The following is a 20,250-nucleotide window of genomic DNA, read 5'->3' on the forward strand; positions in this document are numbered from 1 at the left end:
CATCAGCTGCGTGCCGTGATTGAAGCTGGGCCGCTGCACTTGTGCAAACCCTGGTGTCCTGATCGGGACTGCCTGGGCTTCACATCAGCTGCGTGCCGTGATTGAAGCTGGGCCGCTGCACTTGTGCAAACCCCGGTGTCCAGATTGTGACTGCCTGGGCTTCGCATCAGCTGCGTGCCTTGATTGGAGCTGAGCCGCTTCACATGTGCAAACCCTGGTGTCCAGATTGGGACTGCCTGGGCTTCACATCAGCTGCGTGCTTTGATTGGAGCTGAGCCACTTTACATGTGCAAACCCCGGGGTCCTGATCGGGACTGCCTGGGCTTCACATCAGCTAATGGACCTGAGCCGCTTCATATGTGCAAACCCCGGTGTCCAGATTGGGACTGCCTGGGCTTCACATCAGCTGCGTGACGTGATTGAAGCTGGGCCGCTTCACATGTGCAAACCCCAGTGTCCAGATTGGGACTGCCTGGGCTTCGCATCAGCTGCGTACCTTGATTGGAGTTGAGCCGCTTCACATGTGCAAACCCTGGTGTCCAGATTGGGACTGCCTGGGCTTCACATCAGCTGCGGGCTTTGATTGGAGCTGAACCACTTTACATGTGCAAACCCCGGGGTCCTGATCGGGACTGCCTGGGCTTCACATCAGCTAATGGAGCTGAGCCGCTTCATATGTGCAAACCCCGGTGTCCAGATTGGGACTGCCTGGGCTTCACATCAGCTGCGTGCCTTGATTGAAGCTGGGCCGCTGCACTTGTGCAAACCCCGGTGTCCAGATTGGGACTGCCTGGGCTTCACATCAGCTGCGTGCCGTGATTGAAGCTGGGCCGCTGCACTTGTGCAAACCCCGGGGTCCAGATTGGGACTGCCTGGGCTTCGCATCAGCTGCGTACCTTGATTGGAGAGGAGCCGCTGCACTTGTGCAAACCCCGGTGTCCAGATTGGGACTGCCTGGGCTTCACATCAGCTGCGTGCCTTGATTGGAGCTGAGCCACTTTACATGTGCAAACCCCGGGGTCCTGATCGGGACTGCCTGGGCTTCACATCAGCAAATGGAGCTGAGCCGCTTCATATGTGCAAACCCCGGTGTCCAGATTGGGACTGCCTGGGCTTCACATCAGCTGCGTGCCTTGATTGGAGCTGAGCCGCTTCACATGTGCAAACCCAGGTGTCCAGATTGGGACTGCCTGGGCTTCACATCAGCTGCGTGCCTTGATTGGAGCTGAGCCGCTTCATATGTGCAAACCCCGGGGTCCTGATCGGGACTGCCTGGACTTCACATCAGCTAATGGAGCTGAGCCGCTTCATATGTGCAAACCCCGGTGTCCAGATTGGGACTGCCTGGGCTTCACATCAGCTGCGTGCCTTGATTGGAGCTGAGCCACTTCACATGTGCAAACCCCGGGGTCCTGATCGGGACTGCCTGGACTTCACATCAGCTAATGGAGCTGAGCCGCTTCATATGTGCAAACCCCGGTGTCCAGATTGGGACTGCCTGGGCTTCACATCAGCTGCGTGCCTTGATTGGAGCTGAGCCGCTTCACATGTGCAAACCCCGGTGTCCAGATTTGGACTGCCTGGGCTTCACATCATCTGCGTGCCGTGATTGGAGCTGAGCCGGTTCACATGTGCAAGCCCCGGTGTCCAGATTGGGACTGCCTGGGCTTCACATCAGCTGCGTGCCGTGATTGGAGCTGAGCCAGTTCACATGTGCAAGCCCCGGTGTCCAGATTGGGACTGCCTGGGCTTCACATCAGCTGCATGCCTTGATTGGAGCTGAGCCGCTTCACATGTGCAAACCCTGGTGTCCTGATCGGGACTGCCTGGGCTTCACATCAGCTATTGGAGCTGAGCCGCTTCACATGTGCAAACCCTGGTATCCAGATTGGGACTGCCTGGGCTTCACATCAGCTGCATGCCTTGATTGGAGCTGAGCCGCTTCACATGTGCAAACCCTGGTGTCCTGATCGGGACTGCCTGGGCTTCACATCAGCTATTGGAGCTGAGCCGCTTCACATGTGCAAACCCTGGTGTCCTGATCGGGACTGCGTGGGCTTCACATCAGCTGCGTGCCGTGATTGAAGCTGGGCCGCTGCACTTGTGCAAACCCTGGTGTCCTGATCGGGACTGCCTGGGCTTCACATCAGCTGCGTGCCGTGATTGAAGCTGGGCCGCTGCACTTGTGCAAACCCCGGTGTCCAGATTGTGACTGCCTGGGCTTCGCATCAGCTGCGTGCCTTGATTGGAGCTGAGCCGCTTCACATGTGCAAACCCAGGTGTCCAGATTGGGACTGCCTGGGCTTCACATCAGCTGCGTGCCTTGATTGGAGCTGAGCCGCTTCATATGTGCAAACCCCGGTGTCCAGATTGTGACTGCCTGGGCTTCGCATCAGCTGCGTGCCTTCATTGGAGAGGAGCCGCTGCACTTGTGCAAACCCCGGTGTCCAGATTGTGACTGCCTGGGCTTCGCATCAGCTGCGTGCCTTCATTGGAGAGGAGCCGCTGCACTTGTGCAAACCCCGGTGTCCAGATTGTGACTGCCTGGGCTTCGCATCAGCTGCGTGCCTTCATTGGAGAGGAGCCGCTGCACTTGTGCAAACCTCGGTGTCCAAATTGGGACTGCCTGGGCTTCACATCAGCTAGTGGAGCTGAGCCGCTTCACATGTGCAAACCCTGGTGTCCTGATCGGGACTGCCTGGGCTTCACATCAGCTGCGTGCCGTGATTGAAGCTGGGCCGCTGCACTTGTGCAAACCCCGGTGTCCAGATTGTGACTGCCTGGGCTTCGCATCAGCTGCGTGCCTTCATTGGAGAGGAGCCGCTGCACTTGTGCAAACCCCGGTGTCCAGATTGTGACTGCCTGGGCTTTGCATCAGCTGCGTGCCTTCATTGGAGAGGAGCCGCTGCACTTGTGCAAACCCCGGTGTCCAGATTGGGACTGCCTGGGCTTCGCATCAGCTGCGTGCCTTCATTGGAGAGGAGCCGCTGCACTTGTGCAAACCCCGGTGTCCAGATTGGGACTGCCTGGGCTTCACATCAGCTATTGGAGCTGAGCCGCTTCACATGTGCAAACCCTGGTGTCCTGATCGGGACTGCCTGGGCTTCACATCAGCTGCGTGCCGTGATTGAAGCTGGGCCGCTGCACTTGTGCAAACCCCGGTGTCCAGATTGGGACTGCCTGGGCTTCGCATCAGCTGCGTGCCTTCATTGGAGAGGAGCCGCTGCACTTGTGCAAACCCTGGTGTCCAGATTGGGACTGCCTGGGCTTCGCATCAGCTGCGTGCCGTGATTGAAGCTGGGCCGCTGCACTTGTGCAAACCCCGGTGTCCAGATTGGGACTGCCTGGGCTTCAATTCAGCTGCGTGCCTTGATTGGAGCTGAGCCGCTGCACATGTGCAAACCCCGGTGTCCAGATTGGGACTGCCTGGGCTTCACATCAGCTGCATGCCTTGATTGGAGCTGAGCCGCTTCACATGTGCAAACCCCAGTGTCCAGATTGGGACTGCCTGGGCTTCACATCACTGTGCTGCATGGATGTGCTTGGCCAGGGAAGATTCTACTTCTCGTCATGAATGACGTGGTGGTGTGGTTTGAGAGGATGGGAGCTGGTGTGAGAACCGGCTCTTTTAAATTAGGGGTTACTTATAGATGTAGCCCAAAAATAGTATGTGTGAAATTTTATACATATCTTGTCATGAAAAACTGGAGAAAAAAAATTTCCTTTTTTCAAAAGATTGGTATTTTCAGGCTGCGATTTAATAAAGCCTATGGATTGAGATGATACATGTTTAAAATTATAAAATTGCTGAGGGTTAGTGCAGGGGACAAAAAAGGTGGCGAGGACCCTTGTTTTCTGTCCATTGTCAAGTAATCCCTTATTCCAGTTATGAATGATGTAAAGTTACTTGGGGGAAATTAAAGTATATTGACAGGTGTTACCTCACTTCACAGAGACGGATGGAAAATAGAGAGATGATATGATTCTGATTTGTATTCTAGGTCCCAATGTGTAACCATGGGAAATCGTCATTTAATCCGGTTTCCCAGGTTCTGAGGCGATACACCCATCATTTGCGGGTGTGTAGTTTGTTTTGTATATCTGGACTGTTTCTTTTAATTGTCTCAAGGACTACCCACTTTAGATCCACATCCTGGTGGTTTTTCTCCAAGTAGTGGGTGTTAATTTTGTGTTGTTCTTTTTATACCTGATGGTGCTCCTATGTTCATTGATTCGTATCTTTGCCTTTCTGGTAGTCAATCCTATATACAGCAGGTCGCATGGGCAGGAGATGAGATAAATGACATTCTCGCTGTTGCAATTGCTGAAGTCCTTCTGTGGGGATGGTGTTTTGTGTGTACCAGTTAATCTTGTAGACGTGTATTCCTCTTAAATGCAAAAAGTGGTTGAGGCCAATGTTTGTGTGTCCCATTCAGAATATGCCAATTTCTTTGTACAATACTCTGAATTTAGTTTGATATTGGGGTGTACGTAGTGACGCACACTAATCTGTCATTGTCCTCTTTCTCTTGGTTTTTGAGCAGCGCCTCTTGGTATTTGTTTCTTGCTCTGGTACTTGCTTTTTTATCAGTTTCCTTGGATAGTGGCTAGTTAAGTATAAGGCTGGTTACAATAACCTGCCCACGTTGAGATGTATACTGTTGGAAAGGCTCTATTCACTGCAAAGGGCTAGCAGTTCTTTTGTTATGGTTATCTGATTTCACAGAACCACCAGATTGTTATTTGCCTTATATTAACACCAGTGATATAAATTAGCCACAGAGGACACATGGTACATCAGCAGTCTTGCTAACGCATCGTGGCTCTAGCAGGAAAGGGCATCTAACTTGAATTCACTACAAAGATCTGTCCAAAAAAGGACCATCTGAGAAAAGGAAAAGTCTAAGTTCTTTTGTGTAGTCTTGTTGATGGTCAGGTCAGTAAATTAAGCCATATTCCAGGCCATATATTATTAAGGTGGCTGGAGAAAATTAATGAATTTTTTTTTTTTATATTAAATTATTTGTAAAGCGCAGTCGTTCAACCGTATGTATCTTGGGGCCAAATCAAGAGACAGCCTGAAACTGACAAGTTACAACAGCTTGAAGAAAGAGGCTGGTCTTTAAAAGTTTCCTACATTTCAACAGGGCAGCCACTGAAAAGGCACTTCTGCCCAGTGAGGCTCTGAGGAATATAGGATGTGTCATGCTGCTTGCGGTATTTGTGGTATTCCATGTTGTAAAATATGGTCTAAATGAACTGCTTGTTCCTTTAGACCATATTTTGAACAATGGAATACCACAAATAGTTTAGAGAGTGGATTGCTACCCTGCAATGCGTTGGATACTAAACACAGCACCTTGAAACTAAATCTTTGATTGGCAGGAAGCCATTGAAGAATGGCTAGGCCCGTGGAAAAAGCCTCAAAGTTTTTAATATTCAAGATTTTTGGAGCAGTGACATTTTGCACCATTTGTAAGCTTCTTCCAAATTTCTTCTGTAAGGCGTGATAAAGTTAGAATAATCTAGCCTGGCTGAGATAAAGACATGAATTATTTGAGTTCATTGTTGGTCATTAAAAAGAATTATAATGGACTAGATTACCCGTCGGACGTTGCTGCGATCTCAGAAGAAAAGAAATTTAAGGAAATTTGTAATGATAACATTTAATTTACATTGTGTCATTTTGATTGAAACTTATTCATTTTAATATGGAAAACATTTTAAAGTGTTGTTTTAATTCTGTTTATTTATTCGAGTGCTTGTGGATACACAGTATTTTTTGTTTTTCCGTATGGTCCGTACACAAATAAATCAGAAGGTTTTCCGACGCGTGAGCTGGCCACATACAGTTGTCCATGTGAGAAGCACGGATTCTCCAAATCTGGTCATCACACTTGCAGCGATTGTCCTTGTGCTTTTGTTGATGGTCATTGCAAAAGCGAGTTGCACCGTAAACTGTAAATGTTCAGTATTGGAAAGATTATGAGGGCCCTGGAGGGCCGATATTGAACACATTTTTGCCAGAAACCTTCACGGGAGTGTACTCAACAACTTTCCAAATTTTCATGGCGATCGGATGAATGTTGTAGTAATGCATAAAGGACAAACAGACATACTTTCGTTTTATATACATAGAAGATTAAAGATCTGAATCTAGAAGAAACAAGTATTGGTCACCATCCTAATCTGTTCTTCCACTTACAGACCTGAATCAAACTTTATCTGTACATTCTTGACACAATGGACAAGTAATGGTTGGTATCCCAAGGGCGGGTGGTGAGAAAGCATAGTTCCGAACTGTAGGGTGCAGGAAAGGCTGGAGAATTTCTGTCTTTCCATCACTGAGCCTAAGTTGGTTTAGTATTATGTAACTTTGCACCTTGGTCTTGCAATAAAATATGTTTGTGACTCTAGATATCCATCAAGTACAAGCAGAATCTGTGTGTCATCTGCATGCTTCAAGAATAAATATCCTTATTGTTCAATCTGCTGTGCCAAAGGAGTATTGTATAGATTGATCAAAATTGAAGAGAGAATTGGTCTATGGGGGGCTCCATAGGTCAGAGATTTCTCAACAGAAAGATTATCAACCAGTTCAGTTTGCATTGTTCAATCTGATAGAAAACTTTGAGACCGATCCAGCTCTGTCCACCGATGATGTCCTGGCATCCGGAGGAAAAATTAAGAAAAATGGTGGCAATTATTGATGTAGAAGACAGTACCTTGGAAAACTGATTTAGAGCTACACTGGGTAGAGGGGACTGTGCTGCGGGACAGGCTGCAACAGCAATTGTTTCATCATGGCAGAAGATTGCAAATTTAAGGCCATTAGTCCATGTCGGCATCATCCTCTCATTAATGGTAGAAAGCATGACCTCTAAGGCAGTAACCTTAATGGCTAGTGTGGGCGTAGCGCCCCATGTAGATACACCGATTGGTGAAGGGGCCGATAAATTGAGTCCTTTTGATCATTTTGAGCCCCTCTCAGAAGAGGAATTCAGTAGGCTCGCCATGGGTGTTTCCTCAGGCTCCCCTCTGGCCCCCCTGCCACATAAAATCTGAAAGGAATTTGCCTTAGAACTCTTCCCTAGGCTCCGAAACATCTGTAATCAATCACTTTCCAGTGGAGTATTACCATCTGGTTGGAAACGGGCTATAGTTACACCACTCTTGAAGAAGGCCAATCTTGACCCTACCTGCCCGGGTAATTATCGGCCCATCTCTCTCCTCCCCTATCCAGTGAAGATTCTTGAACGCATGGTCAGCAAATCTGTCAGCTTTCCTAGAACGCTCTGGCTGCCTGGCAGATGTACAATTTGGCTTTCGTCCAAAACATGGAACTGAATCGGCCTTGGTGACCGTGATGGACGATCTGCGTCAGATGGCAGACAGGGGACAATCAGCAATACTTGTGCTGCTTGACTTGTCTGACGCTTTCGACACGTTCAGTCATGACATTCTGCTGACGCGTCTAGAGGAAGCGGGAGTAGTGGGCACCGCCCTGGTTTGGTTTCAATCTTATCTATCAGGCAGTGGCGCTTCCTCCATTCCAGTCAGCCTTCACAAACATCTGTCATGTGGTTTCACAAGGGTCGGCCATCAGCCCAATTTTATTCAACATTTATCTGAGCCCTCTGATTAATATCATTCGGGCCCATAATGTGAAGGTGGCAAACTATGCTGACGATACTCAGATCATTCTATCTCTGGATGGAATCCAACCTAACGCTCTCGAGGACTTTCATGCATGTATGCACAATACTGCGCAGTGGTTACATGACAACTCCTTACAATTTAATTCAGGTAAGACCGAACTTTTACACTGCGCAGTTGGGAAGGTTCCCCGGCCTCTTCCTTGTAACTTATTTATTTTATTTATTTATTATGCAATTTGTACCGCGCAAATTAAACCCGAAGGTGTCAATGCGCCTATCAAAAAAGATCAAAAATGCAGAGCACAACTACAGGTACGCGCGTACAAAGAGGTGGGTCTTCAGGGCAGATCTAAATGATTGTAGAGTGGGGAGAGACCTTAATTCAAGCGGGAGAGCGTTCCACCACTTTGGGGCCAGATTGGAAAAAGCTTTACCACCCCATCTGGTTTTCCGAATACGCGGAACAGAGAGAAGAAGTCTGTTTGAGGAGCGAAGGTTCCTGTCAGGATTGTGATGGGACAGAATGGATCCAATGCCAGTAGGGCTATTTTTAGCTAAAGCCTTGTAGACCATACACATGGTCTTAAAGAGTATCCGGTCCTCAACAGGAAGCCAGTGGAGCTGCTTCCGGGCAGAGGTGGCAGAGGCACGTCGGGGTAGATCCAGAACAAATCTGGCTGCTGTATTCTGGACCACCTGCAAGCGCTGCAGCTGACTCAAGGTTTTTAGCTGAGGAAGTAGGATCAGGACAGGCACCCAGTGAGTCCGGCCACCACTCAGCTGACCAGATCTCTTCCTTTCCTCCAAACACCATCACCTCCGTCTTCTCCCCATTCAGTTTCAATGAGTTGTTAATCATCCATTGGCCGACTGCCTCCATACAAGATCTAAAATTGGAGGCAGTCGACGTAACTGACTGGGAGAGAGAGACGAGGATCTGGGTGTCATCCGCATAGGAGACTACCTCCATCCCAAAAGATCTAATAAGTCTGGCAAGGGGGTCACATGAATGTTGAAAAGGGTGAGGCTAAGCGCCGACCCCTGAGGGACCCCACATTGCACAGACAGGGATGGAGATAGGAATTTACCCAGCATCACCCTTTGCTCTCTATGGTCAAGAAAAGAGGAAAGGAGCCCCAGGGCCGCCCCCCGAACCCCAAACTTCTGGCCTCTGGATACTTCCACTCCTCTGGCGCCATCTATGACGGTGCGTAACTTGTGTGTCATGTTTAATACCAACTTGTCACTGGAGACTCAAGTGAACAAGACAGTGGGGTGCTGTTTCGGCCTTATGAGAGCTCTAAGGAAGATTCTTCCTTTGCTCCCAGCTATGGCTAGAGCCTTGATTATTCAAGGCGTTATTCTGAGTAGACTTGACTATTGTAACGCCTTATTGTTGGAATCTCCCAAATATCTAATCAAGAGACTGCAGCGTGTTCAGAACACAGCAGCAAAACTAGCCCTGTCTAGACCAAGGGGTTCCTCTGCCTCATTCTGCCTAGCCGATCTACACTGGCTCCCTGTGCAGCAAAGAATACATTTTAAATCTCTTTGTATTGGCTTCAGGTGCTGCATGGATTTGGTCCTAGGCCACTGCAGAGGAAACTGGTTTGGTATACACCTACCCGGAGCGTTCGCTCCTCTTCTGCTTACTCGGCAAGGGTACCCAGGTTTCACAGGGCCAGACTGGGAGGAAGATCCTTTATTTTCGCTGCTGCGAAACTCTGGAATGAGCTTCCGCTCGAAATCAGACAATGTAGTACTTTGTCCCTGTTCAGAAAAAAAGATTAGAACTTGGTTGTTCCCTAGAAACTGATTCCGTTGGGCTTCAGTAATGCTCATCTTAGGTTGTATTTCATCTTTAGTCATCCACAGGTGTTAACAGGGTATCTTCAGGAGAGTTGAGACTGAAAGACTGATCAGATCCTTCCTCACTTGAAAGGCATAACTGCAGCAAAAGTGGAGTTTGGCAGCAGAACGAGTCCGTACAATTGGTAGCGATTTGTGCTTTTGGCATTTGGGCCAACAAAGGCAGTTCTGGTTCTGACCGACAAGATCAGCACAATATACTTCCTGAAACTGAGAAACCAAAGCGGAGTCCAACATTGTTTCACTGACCTTGTAGCCGAAAACAATTTTTGAGCAGAATCCGGTCTTATAAGCTGCCATTTCAAACACGAATACCAGTGGAAGTAAATCGATAATTCATGACTTTGCTAATATTTTAGTGGAGGCGTCCACCCATGTGGCCAACAGAGAAGTGCCCTCCTGTCTGGTAAGAAATGTTGTCTCCTACATCTCCAGCAGTAGAAATGATCTGGTCGGTGGTTCACCTGAGTAGGTGCAGAGTGCATTGATCCTCTTTGTACCTGCCTGAGCAAGACAACCTAGTTTCTCCCATTTCGCAAAGATGTGTCTATGCCTACAGAGGAAATCACTACTGTACTGAGTTCTTACCGGTGACGAGGGGCAGAATTCTGTCCTGCAGCAGATGTAGGAAGACCTGACCAGCATGGCTACTGAGGTCATAGGTTGTGTGGCCATTTAAACCTGGCATGCACATACTCTGAGGCATCAGGAGAACCATGACCAGAAAGGGTTGTGAAATGCTGTAGGTTCATGTTGTGACGAAGAGCAAAAGATCTCGGCGACAATATTGTCTTTCTCAGCACAAGATGGGTCTATGTATTCATCTAATCCAGTAATTTAAAATCCTTTGGAGTCCTTAGAAGCTGATCAAAGGGAGCCCACCACAAATTCATCACCAGCAAGAGGAAACAAACATTACAATGCATACATTACAAAGCATGCTTTTACCCTGCATGTCATTGCAACGAAAATGGCTTGCTCCAGGGGTTTTAGGTGTTGGATTTAACTCCAACACCTTCCCTACAGTTGCACAGACTGGAGTTGAAATAGTAAATTATACTATTCTAAACACCAGCGCACCCCCGACAGCAAGTCAGAGTAAAAAATTGCGTTGTAACGGCATGCGGGGTAAAAGCATGCATTGTAACTTCATACAACCATAGCAAGAACATGAGAATGTTTTCCCCCCCCCTTTGATGAACAGCAGTCCCTAGTTCTGAGGTCAGGCTGCTGCCATCTGTAGTATAACCCGGGTCCACAACTGTTCCTATGTGTATTGCTGCGTTGACCAGACTTTTTTTTTTTGGTAGTTCATCAGCATGAAGATGGAAATCCATGCCAGTATGTGGAAATAAAAGATATATTTTTGCAGTTTTTATAGCCCGATGCTGGCCCGAGGGCATTCAAGTGCTTACAAGAGAACCAGACGTTGCACATTTTTACCACCACATCCACATTTCTGGTGTAGACATTTCAAACTTTCACATAAAGTAGACGTTTACCTTAGTTGCATTCGTTGCTGAGCCAAAAAAAACTGCAAAAAAAAAGAATTCTACATTCCTTAAATGCCAGTTGGCCTCGGGGAAGATACACTGTCAATCAAACAAGCACTTAAGAGCAATTTTATCACCAAACATGCCTTCAAGTAGATTGTGAAAAGCCTTATAAATATTTTGCTGTCAGTTGGCAGATGGAAATGTGCACCCAAAGACTACAGAGCACCTCAAAGCACACTGGAGGTACAGACATAAAGAAGAGATGACTCGCTTAATGCAGCGGCTTGATTAAATACCAAATGTGGCACTCTAAATGAGAAAAGTGATGCTAAATTATTTTTTCACTGTTTTTTAATCCACCTGCTTACAAGGATACTATGTGTACCTTCTGCAAATCTGTAACAGATTAGCAAGACAAAATACATGTTTTACCTCTTGGTAACAATGGTACTCCTAGTCCTGTCCATCCAATTTCCAACCTGTCTGTCCATCTAGCGGCAGGGCCATAACCTGTTTCCCAAAGCGGTTAGTTCAGAGTTTGCGCAGTCCCCTTCCCCAGCATGGATGTGTACCAGTTCCTTTTTAAGTTAGTCAGTTTGTTTGCTTTTCTTATGCATCATTGGCTTGAGCAGCCAGTGCTGCAGTACTTGGGGTTAAAACAATGTGGAAAGTGCCAAGTTTTCACCAGATGACCAACACTGCTTCTGCTCGGTGTTCTTAGAGGACAACCATCAGGTGCAGCCCTGTGAGGTTGTGAATCTTGAAAAAACCTTCTAAATGTGCATGCATTTCAAGAGAAACCTCTTACTTCAGGAGATGTTTGATTTTTTTATGAAAGAGCTTAGCATGGGGGCTTGGGAAGCCCAGTACTGAGCGCCTCTTCAGGCACTGAGGAACCAGGTGGAGGTTACTTTCTACCTTAATGCAACATCTCCTAGTATCCCCGGAGATGGTGAAAATACCCAGGTGAAAAACCATTGCTATTCCTCTCCAGATACCAGGTCACTACTTCCGGCCAGATGTATTGGTCAAAGACCTCTGAAGGGGCATCTTCTACAGAGGAGATCTGTGCCCCGCTTGGAGCAAACCGTAGCTTGATCCGGTCATTCATGAGTTGAGTTTAACTCCACCTGGTTGTCCAAGCTCCAGGCAGTGTTTGCATCATGGAGTCAAGTCTCCCTCTCCTCCTTGGCATAGAATGTTGCTGGACCATAGACTGAAGTAGGGACTCTTCCCAACCTGGAAGGATTTGTGGAGATCCCGTCTCTCCATCAGTTTGACTCTATAGCACCTGCATGAGAAGCGTGCCTCCCAGTCGATGGCCAGTTGTGTCCAGACTCCATCGCTTCCCCTTTGGTCGAAAAGACTGCAATGTGAAGAGAAACGTATTTCCTTCCAAGACGCAGCAAAAGTCACTCTTCCAAATTTCTGGTAGTGCCTTTAAATTTCTTGTACCGAGGTGCCACAGGATGTTCTGCAGGCGCTAAGAGGGACAATCAGTGCAGTGGGGTCTCCGCGTCGTTACGCCTCATGTGAAGCCACTTCCTATGGGACCGCTTCTGGCGGATACCTCCCAGCAACTTCATTTGAGTGCAAGTTTATGCCTGAAGCGTGAACCCCTCTTGTGGCGTTTTCATCTCTGTCGGCAAAACCAAATAAGAAAAAATGTGTAAGGGCAGTGAGATGAGGGATGTTCGGCAGATAAAATGAAAAAGTACTCCCACATTCTGAAATCACTCAGAAAAGCGAAGATATCTCAAAGGAAAATGCAATATATTGGACTGATTGTGTGAACCAGAGCTCCTTATTAGATCTTGCAGTGCATGTGCTGTCTGTTGCCAGACATATTGTTATCTTTCAGTGGGATTAGACCCCTCACATTGCTTACCACTGGTTGGCTTCAATGTCACTTTAATTTGTTTGCTAGATGTGGTCGTCTTTCCTTCCTCTTCTTGTGTTTGTCCCGACTCTGGAGGATGTATGCATTGCGATGTACTTACAATGCTCACTTTTTCATGTGCTGTTTTATTTTTTTTAATCGCTCTACGAGATTGCAGATTTTTTATTGCAGTGTCTAACTCCAGTGCTTCCCCGCTCCCTTAATTGCACTCCATGTTCCTCTCGCTCACCTGTGTCCTTCCTCAAATTCTCTTTAGGGCTCCCTATTTTATGGTTTTATTGATTTTTACAGATTAATACAGACAGAAAACATTGTGTTTCCTGTCTGTATTTATTTTTTAAAACTGAAAAACACAGACAAATTGGCTTCATTTGAGTGATCTTCCATGCTGAGATTAATGGATTTCAGGCCAATAGCTGTACATATTGGCAGCATGGAAAGTTACAAAGCTCAATGAGATTTTCCTTAAATCACTGCATGTCTCAACATGCATTTGGGCTATTATGATAATTTTTTTATATGGGTTTATTCTTTATTTTTGGCTGTGTAATGTGCTAAAAACCTGACATGCATTAAAGTATGAGTGCACGTTTGTCCGTTAAATAAATGCAAAAATCACCTCATCTGTTCACAAACTAAATATGGATAAATACCAATAAGATGGCCAAAAAATTAATATGGATAAATACAGAAGGAAATGTTAAAAATAATATATATATATATATATATATATATATATATATATATATATATATATATATATATATATATATATATATATATATATATATATATATTTACATGCCGAAATGCATTCGCCTTACTGATTGCTGCAGAGTAAAGACGCCTCTCTGCAAAACCCCTGTTGTGTCCTCTGCTTTCTTTCCGGAGGAGGTTTTTGGTGACATTTAGCACGGAGTCCGAAACCTGCTTCGGAGGCCCCCACGTCCTAAGCTGGCTTTGGTCATTCTGGCATCTGCTGCGGCGGACATTTGGACTATTCCGGGGCATTGGAGTTACCGAGGCCCACCCCCGGGCACAGGAGGAGATGGGGCGGTGACGGAGTTATCAACTCTGCGCTGGGCGAGCTTTGATTTCCAGCCTTGCCCCTGCCGATTGGAGACCTGTTCCGGGTGGTTGATGTGGTCTGGGGACCAGGGGGGCACTGAAGTTCAATCAGCATGCAGGGGAATTGGACAGATGACATTGTGGCGCCACTTTCCGCATTTACAACTGTTTACCCCCGCAGTTTACCTACCTGGATTCACACTGGATTCTGGGAACTGTAGTGCACATGAATCCAGTGCGCTGCAGAAGGTGACGATTGGACATTGTCCTTGGGGGCGGAGCGGACTGGAACCAATTTTTTCAGGGCTAGTATTTAAAATGCACTATAGCATCTGCTACTCCTAAAGACTCTGAGCGCTGTGGAGGGCATACTTATATGCCAAAATGCATTCGCCTTACTGATTTCTGCAGAATAAAGAAGCCTCTCTGCAAAACCCCTGTTGTGGCCCCTGCTTTCTCTCCGGAGGAGGTTTTTGGTGTGAGATATATATATATATATATATATATATATATATATATATATATACGCGTCTGCAAGGGGTGAAGGGGGGTTCTGGTAATTAAATTCTTGAAAACGGATACCAGTGTGCCGGCCTTTCTTTTTCTGATACCGTATGGATGCAGAAAACGTGTAGCTATATATATATATATATATATATATGGAAAACAACTCCTGGACAGTAAAAGCGAACTCCTTCACCAGGAACGGACCACCACACAGGCTTTTCGAAATTTAAAGTGCTTTTATTTCAGCTTCTCACAACATGACGCGTTTCAACCGGGTTGCCCCGGCCTTGATCACATATATATATAAATTCAGCTTTTCCCCGTGGGGAAGTTTAGTTCCTCATGCACTCCCGTGTGAAGGTAACAATTCAAAAACCACACCGGTTTTAGTCGATTTCAGGTTTCTTTATTCAGCATCCAGCAACACCTAACGCGTTTCGGTCTCTACGGAGACCTTGCTCACAGGTTAGTTTACTCGACAACATTTTTACTTTTAAATAAAGAAAAAAAAAAAAAACCTTTGGGATTGCATCACTTCCTGTATGTCATACAGGCATTCTGGGACATGTAGTTTACTGGTATTATTTAATCAACCATAAGCGCACAAAATTCAACAATAATGTGTCAAATTAAATAAAATTATGTTTGAAATTATCGAAGCCTTCAAACACGTGAATTGTAGCTCTCTGGTGGGCATTTAAATTCGTGTGAATTTAACTCATACATTTGTAGTGCTGTAATGTTAAGCAACCTTAAAAATTAACCTCAAGAAATCATAATAGAGCCCTCCAGTGGGCAAAACCGTTCCTTAACAAGTTCATTTATCAATCCTTTGAATTTGACAGTGCAAAAAATATTCTTAATGTTCAAACATGTCCTAAATAAAGAAAAAATACGTGAGAATTAAACGTGTAAATTAAGACAGGGTAGGCACCAGTCACTTCTCATGAGAAGACTACAGGACACTCCATGGCAACCCACATACAAGCTGATCACGATGGATGTGATATCTTTATATTCCAATATTCAAAACAAAATTGGCTTGGAAGCCTGCAAATCTTTCCTTATGGACAGAAGCATACAACTTACAGATCACAATAACATGCTGATGGAGATGATCTCGATGTGTCTGGAGCAAAATATCTTTTTATTTGGTAACGAAATTTATCGCCAATCCAAAGGCACCGCGATGGGCTTTTCTTTTAGCCCGTCATACGCATGCCTGACAATGGGACAATGGGAAAAGACATGGGCATGGAGATCAGAAAACGACCAAGCGGTTCAAAAAACCATAGCATGGTTAAGATACATAGATGATTTGTTGCCAATTTGGGAGGGAACAAATGAAGAATTTGAAACTTACTTTGAAATTTTAAACAATTCCAACTTTGGTTTAAATTTTACTTACACAATCAGTGACTCTAGGGTTGTATTTCTAGATACGGAGATCTTCGTTAAAGACAATGTATTACATACAACACTACATCGCAAAAGTACCGCAACAAATGCAGTCCTACATGCTCAGAGTTTCCATCAACCAAGCCTTATACAGAACATTCCATATGTGAAAAATGAATACAATCTTGGTGAACATTATCTGCGCCATCTTGCCCCTTTTCGAGCCCAGTCGTGCGCGTAAGCGGCAGCCATTTTGAATGCCATGGCCTCCCTGCCCCTCGCTGATAGCCAGCGCGTCTCTCTCTCTCTCTTAACCTCACAAGCAGTCCCCCGCACACTGACAACCCCCGCTCTCTCATGTCTTGGGTCATAAACCCCTCTCCAGCGCAGTTTCACCACTGAATCTCATCCTGTTCCCAGCGCGACACCTCCCCTCATTCCTTTCATGGCCTCAAACCCTTTTGATGCAAACCCCCTTTTCCTGTATCCCCGTTTGTCTTCCCTGTTCCCAGACCGCCACCTGGCTCTGCGGATACTGTTTATTACCCCGTACAGTAGGAAGCCTCCCCTCCCCATCAAAAGACCCCCGAACCGATCAAAGCCCCCACCCCATGAGATCCGATCAACCCCATGCATTCCGTGAATCGGCGGAATGCCCTGCTGTGTGACAACTATCACCTGTTGTGACCGGGGTGGGGAATCCAACTGTAAATGTGTGTGGGAACGGGCCTGAAGGGGAAATTCCGAGGATGTCCTTTCATACTTCAAAGCATTGCAAGAATGTGTTACATACAATAAAGTTCGTAAACCTGTGTATAAGAGGCCAGGCCTCAGAGATGTGGTTAGAGCACCTCGTGACGATACTTGCTGTCTGAATTGATGTGTTCTCCTCCGGAGAGAATAAAATCCTCGTTTCCCGCCTTCCAGTCTCCAGCGCCTGCTTCTTCATTGATTAATAGGTGTGATTGATAAATTGTTATAAGGATATGGTGGTCGAAGGTACTAAGGTACAGGGTTGAACGAAGAACTGGTATGCCTTAAGAACATCACAGCTTTGGGAATGATTTAGGGACCCCGATGACCGGATACATCTACGAAACCGGGTACCTCGCGCTAGGCACCTCTGATTCCTCTTTTTAGCGTTTTTTTACTACACACGATCCTTAATGCCATCCTCGAACCTCCCCATGAACCACCTATCACATTGCCTGCCCCCATGACTTTAAGAAACCAGCACCCTAAGGGATTATATCCCGAAGAGACAAGTACGAGTATGTGGTAAGTAAAGGATTTTCGTGCCCTTACATTTGATGTGTTCGAATGTTGTCCCCCTACCTCCCCTTTTTCTCCCCCTTTTTCCTCTGCAGGTTACATTAGAATCCCGATTAGAGTATCATAAGGGATCTGGAACCACGTCACGCCCGATGCATGAAGACGGACTAGCGCTACAAAATGGCACAACAAGGACGCTCTCACGACCTTTTTACCAAATCTAACGCTTTTCTGTCCCAAAACTGCATGCTTCCCACCTCCTAACAACAGACCCGAAACGTCTAACGTTGGGTAACGCACTGAATAGCCCAAACAATACACGGTCATTCTCTATGTCACACGTGTATTGTTCGGCCTATTGTCTCTCTCTCTCTCTCTCTCTCTCTCTCTCTCTCTCTCTTTCTCTCACTCACTCTTCCACCCCTCCACACTTTCCCTCTTCCTAGCAACTGGCACCTAATTGGCGAACCTGGTGCATCTCCTGATTGGCCCCAAATACCACAAGTATTTGCGCAAATCTGTCCTAAATAAAATTGTATTGGTACCACGTTACTACCTCTCCTTTTCTACTAAAATATGGATGAAATTTAAATTGGCCGATAGGAAAGGGACAGGTAAGACGACTAAGGTTCCCTAAATTTGACCCACTCTCAGGGAACTATTTGTCAGTGGCTCCTATGATAAAAATGCGTCTGTGGTAATGCGACCATCCCCATTGAAAATTGTCTCCGTACCCCAAGCTGTAAGAAATGATCAAGACACCCCCATCTACCCAAAATGCTCCCAGTTTGGTATCCATCAGATCCCTCCCTCCCCGAGGATAAGTTTAATAATTATTGCAAACCGCCCCTCCCGAGTTTTTGTACTAACCAGGTTGCGAGGATTTATATAGAAAGTTAGAAGGATGTGTGCAAAGTTGAAAATTAGATTGAAAAACGAAAGAACTTGTTGCAGTAAGCATGGTTGAAAATAGGATGTTTTTATGTAATGCAGACTTGTTTAGCCTATGTTCATCCCTCGGAAGGATGCTTATCGGACTATGGTGAATAGCACGTTGCACTTTTTGTAAAATACAAGGCCCGGAAGACCAGCCTAGCCTTTCAAGACTAGTACTAGGGAAATGGGCCTCTGCCAGAAGAACTGACATCTACTATAATAGACATATGACAAATGAACGTAATAATCATCAAAGCGTCAAAGAATTAGCCAACAAAAGGAAGTTGTAAGGAATCCAGCAAACCCATCATCAATTGTTTATACGTAAGCCGCAAAAATCTCAAATGTAGCGAGTGCTTACGCTAGTCGCTTGGTGTTGGGAAAGAAAATAGATTCATGTAATTACCTTTTTCTGCAAAATCTCTAAAGACTGTCTTTTCAACACTCATTTAAGGATATCACTGTCGGAGGAGAAAGGGACCGGATGTGGGAGCACGCGGCCTGACTGCGGATTGTGGAACATCAGCAACGGAGGCCAAGGCGAGACCACGGCAGTAAGGAGTCGCAGGACGGGGCACTGTTTCAAACAAAGCTAAGGAAAGGGCTGACCTGAAGCCCCTGCTCTATGATCAACGTATGCCAAAAAGCCCCCGCTCTCTGAACATGGTCACGGACTCGCCTGACGCCAAACTCTCCGCCTCCCCCTGATCTGTTCCCGACTTGGCCTTGCTCCATCCCCTCTTCCTCCGACCTACCATAAGGACTGTTCACACCCGCACCTTTCCACCCGAACTCCCAAGTTCCTCCAAATCCTACTGAGCTACCCAGAGAAGAGTACTCCCTACGTCAGAAGGGAGGGAGCTCCAACTAAGTAGACCACGAACTGTGTAAAATCCCAGAATGGTGACCTAGAACTCCACCAAGGGTCGCCCCCGAAGAAAAGAATAAACAAAGTCTGTGGTTCTGCCCGCTACCAAACACCCTGAAGATGATGGAAGCAACAGGAAATGCCCATCACAGAGACTCAAGACACGAACAGATCTCACAATTCTGGAACAATCGCATTTTTATTGCAAATCAATGCTCTGCGCTGCAAAAGAAAGTGCACCTGTTCCAAAACCGTAACGCATTGCTCCTATGGGGCCTGGCGAAACAAAACAAAAAGTACCCCTGCCCGCAGACCTCCAACGACTCAATCCACATGAACATTTCTGTTGATAGGTAATCCAGATGCTCAACAGTGCTGACAGAAGACGACAAAGGACAACGAGAACTCTGACATTTTTACTGTATCTCCTTTCTCTCCCAATCGCCATTGGACTGACTATGCACCCGCTGTATACAAAGGACTTACTTATATGATAACTCACCAGTTCTTAATTCTATGATCTGTACCCGACGCCCTCACTGTGTAATTCTAGTCTGATATTGCATTATGATGATTTTTCCTGCAACCAACTTAACAATGAACCCGCTTACTAGATGATGAGATTTTTCAATGTGATGTTTATGAAATGATGTATATGCGCAGTTCCTTTGCCTAAGTCCCCTCTCCCTTACTTGTGATTGCTGCATATAGGTGTAGATAGGAAATAGGCCAGCAAGATGTCTTGGAAATGTTAAAGGGAGGACTGTGAAAAATGAATACAATCTTGGTGAACATTATCTGCGCCATCTTGCCCCTTTTCGAGCCCAGTCGTGCGCGTAAGCGGCAGCCATTTTGAATGCCATGGCCTCCCTGCCCCTCGCTGATAGCCAGCGCGTCTCTCTCTCTCTCTTAACCTCACAAGCAGTCCCCCGCACACTGACAACCCCCGCTCTCTCATGTCTTGGGTCATAAACCCCTCTCCAGCGCAGTTTCACCACTGAATCTCATCCTGTTCCCAGCGCGACACCTCCCCTCATTCCTTTCATGGCCTCAAACCCTTTTGATGCAAACCCCCTTTTCCTGTATCCCCGTTTGTCTTCCCTGTTCCCAGACCGCCACCTGGCTCTGCGGATACTGTTTATTACCCCGTACAGTGGGAAGCCTCCCCTCCCCATCAAAAGACCCCCGAACCGATCAAAGCCCCCACCCCATGAGATCCGATCAACCCCATGCATTCCGTGAATCGGCGGAATGCCCTGCTGTGTGACAACTATCACC

This window comes from Lissotriton vulgaris, chromosome 9 (genome assembly GCF_964263255.1).
Source record: "Lissotriton vulgaris chromosome 9, aLisVul1.2, whole genome shotgun sequence".
Taxonomy (NCBI): Eukaryota; Metazoa; Chordata; class Amphibia; order Caudata; family Salamandridae; genus Lissotriton; species Lissotriton vulgaris.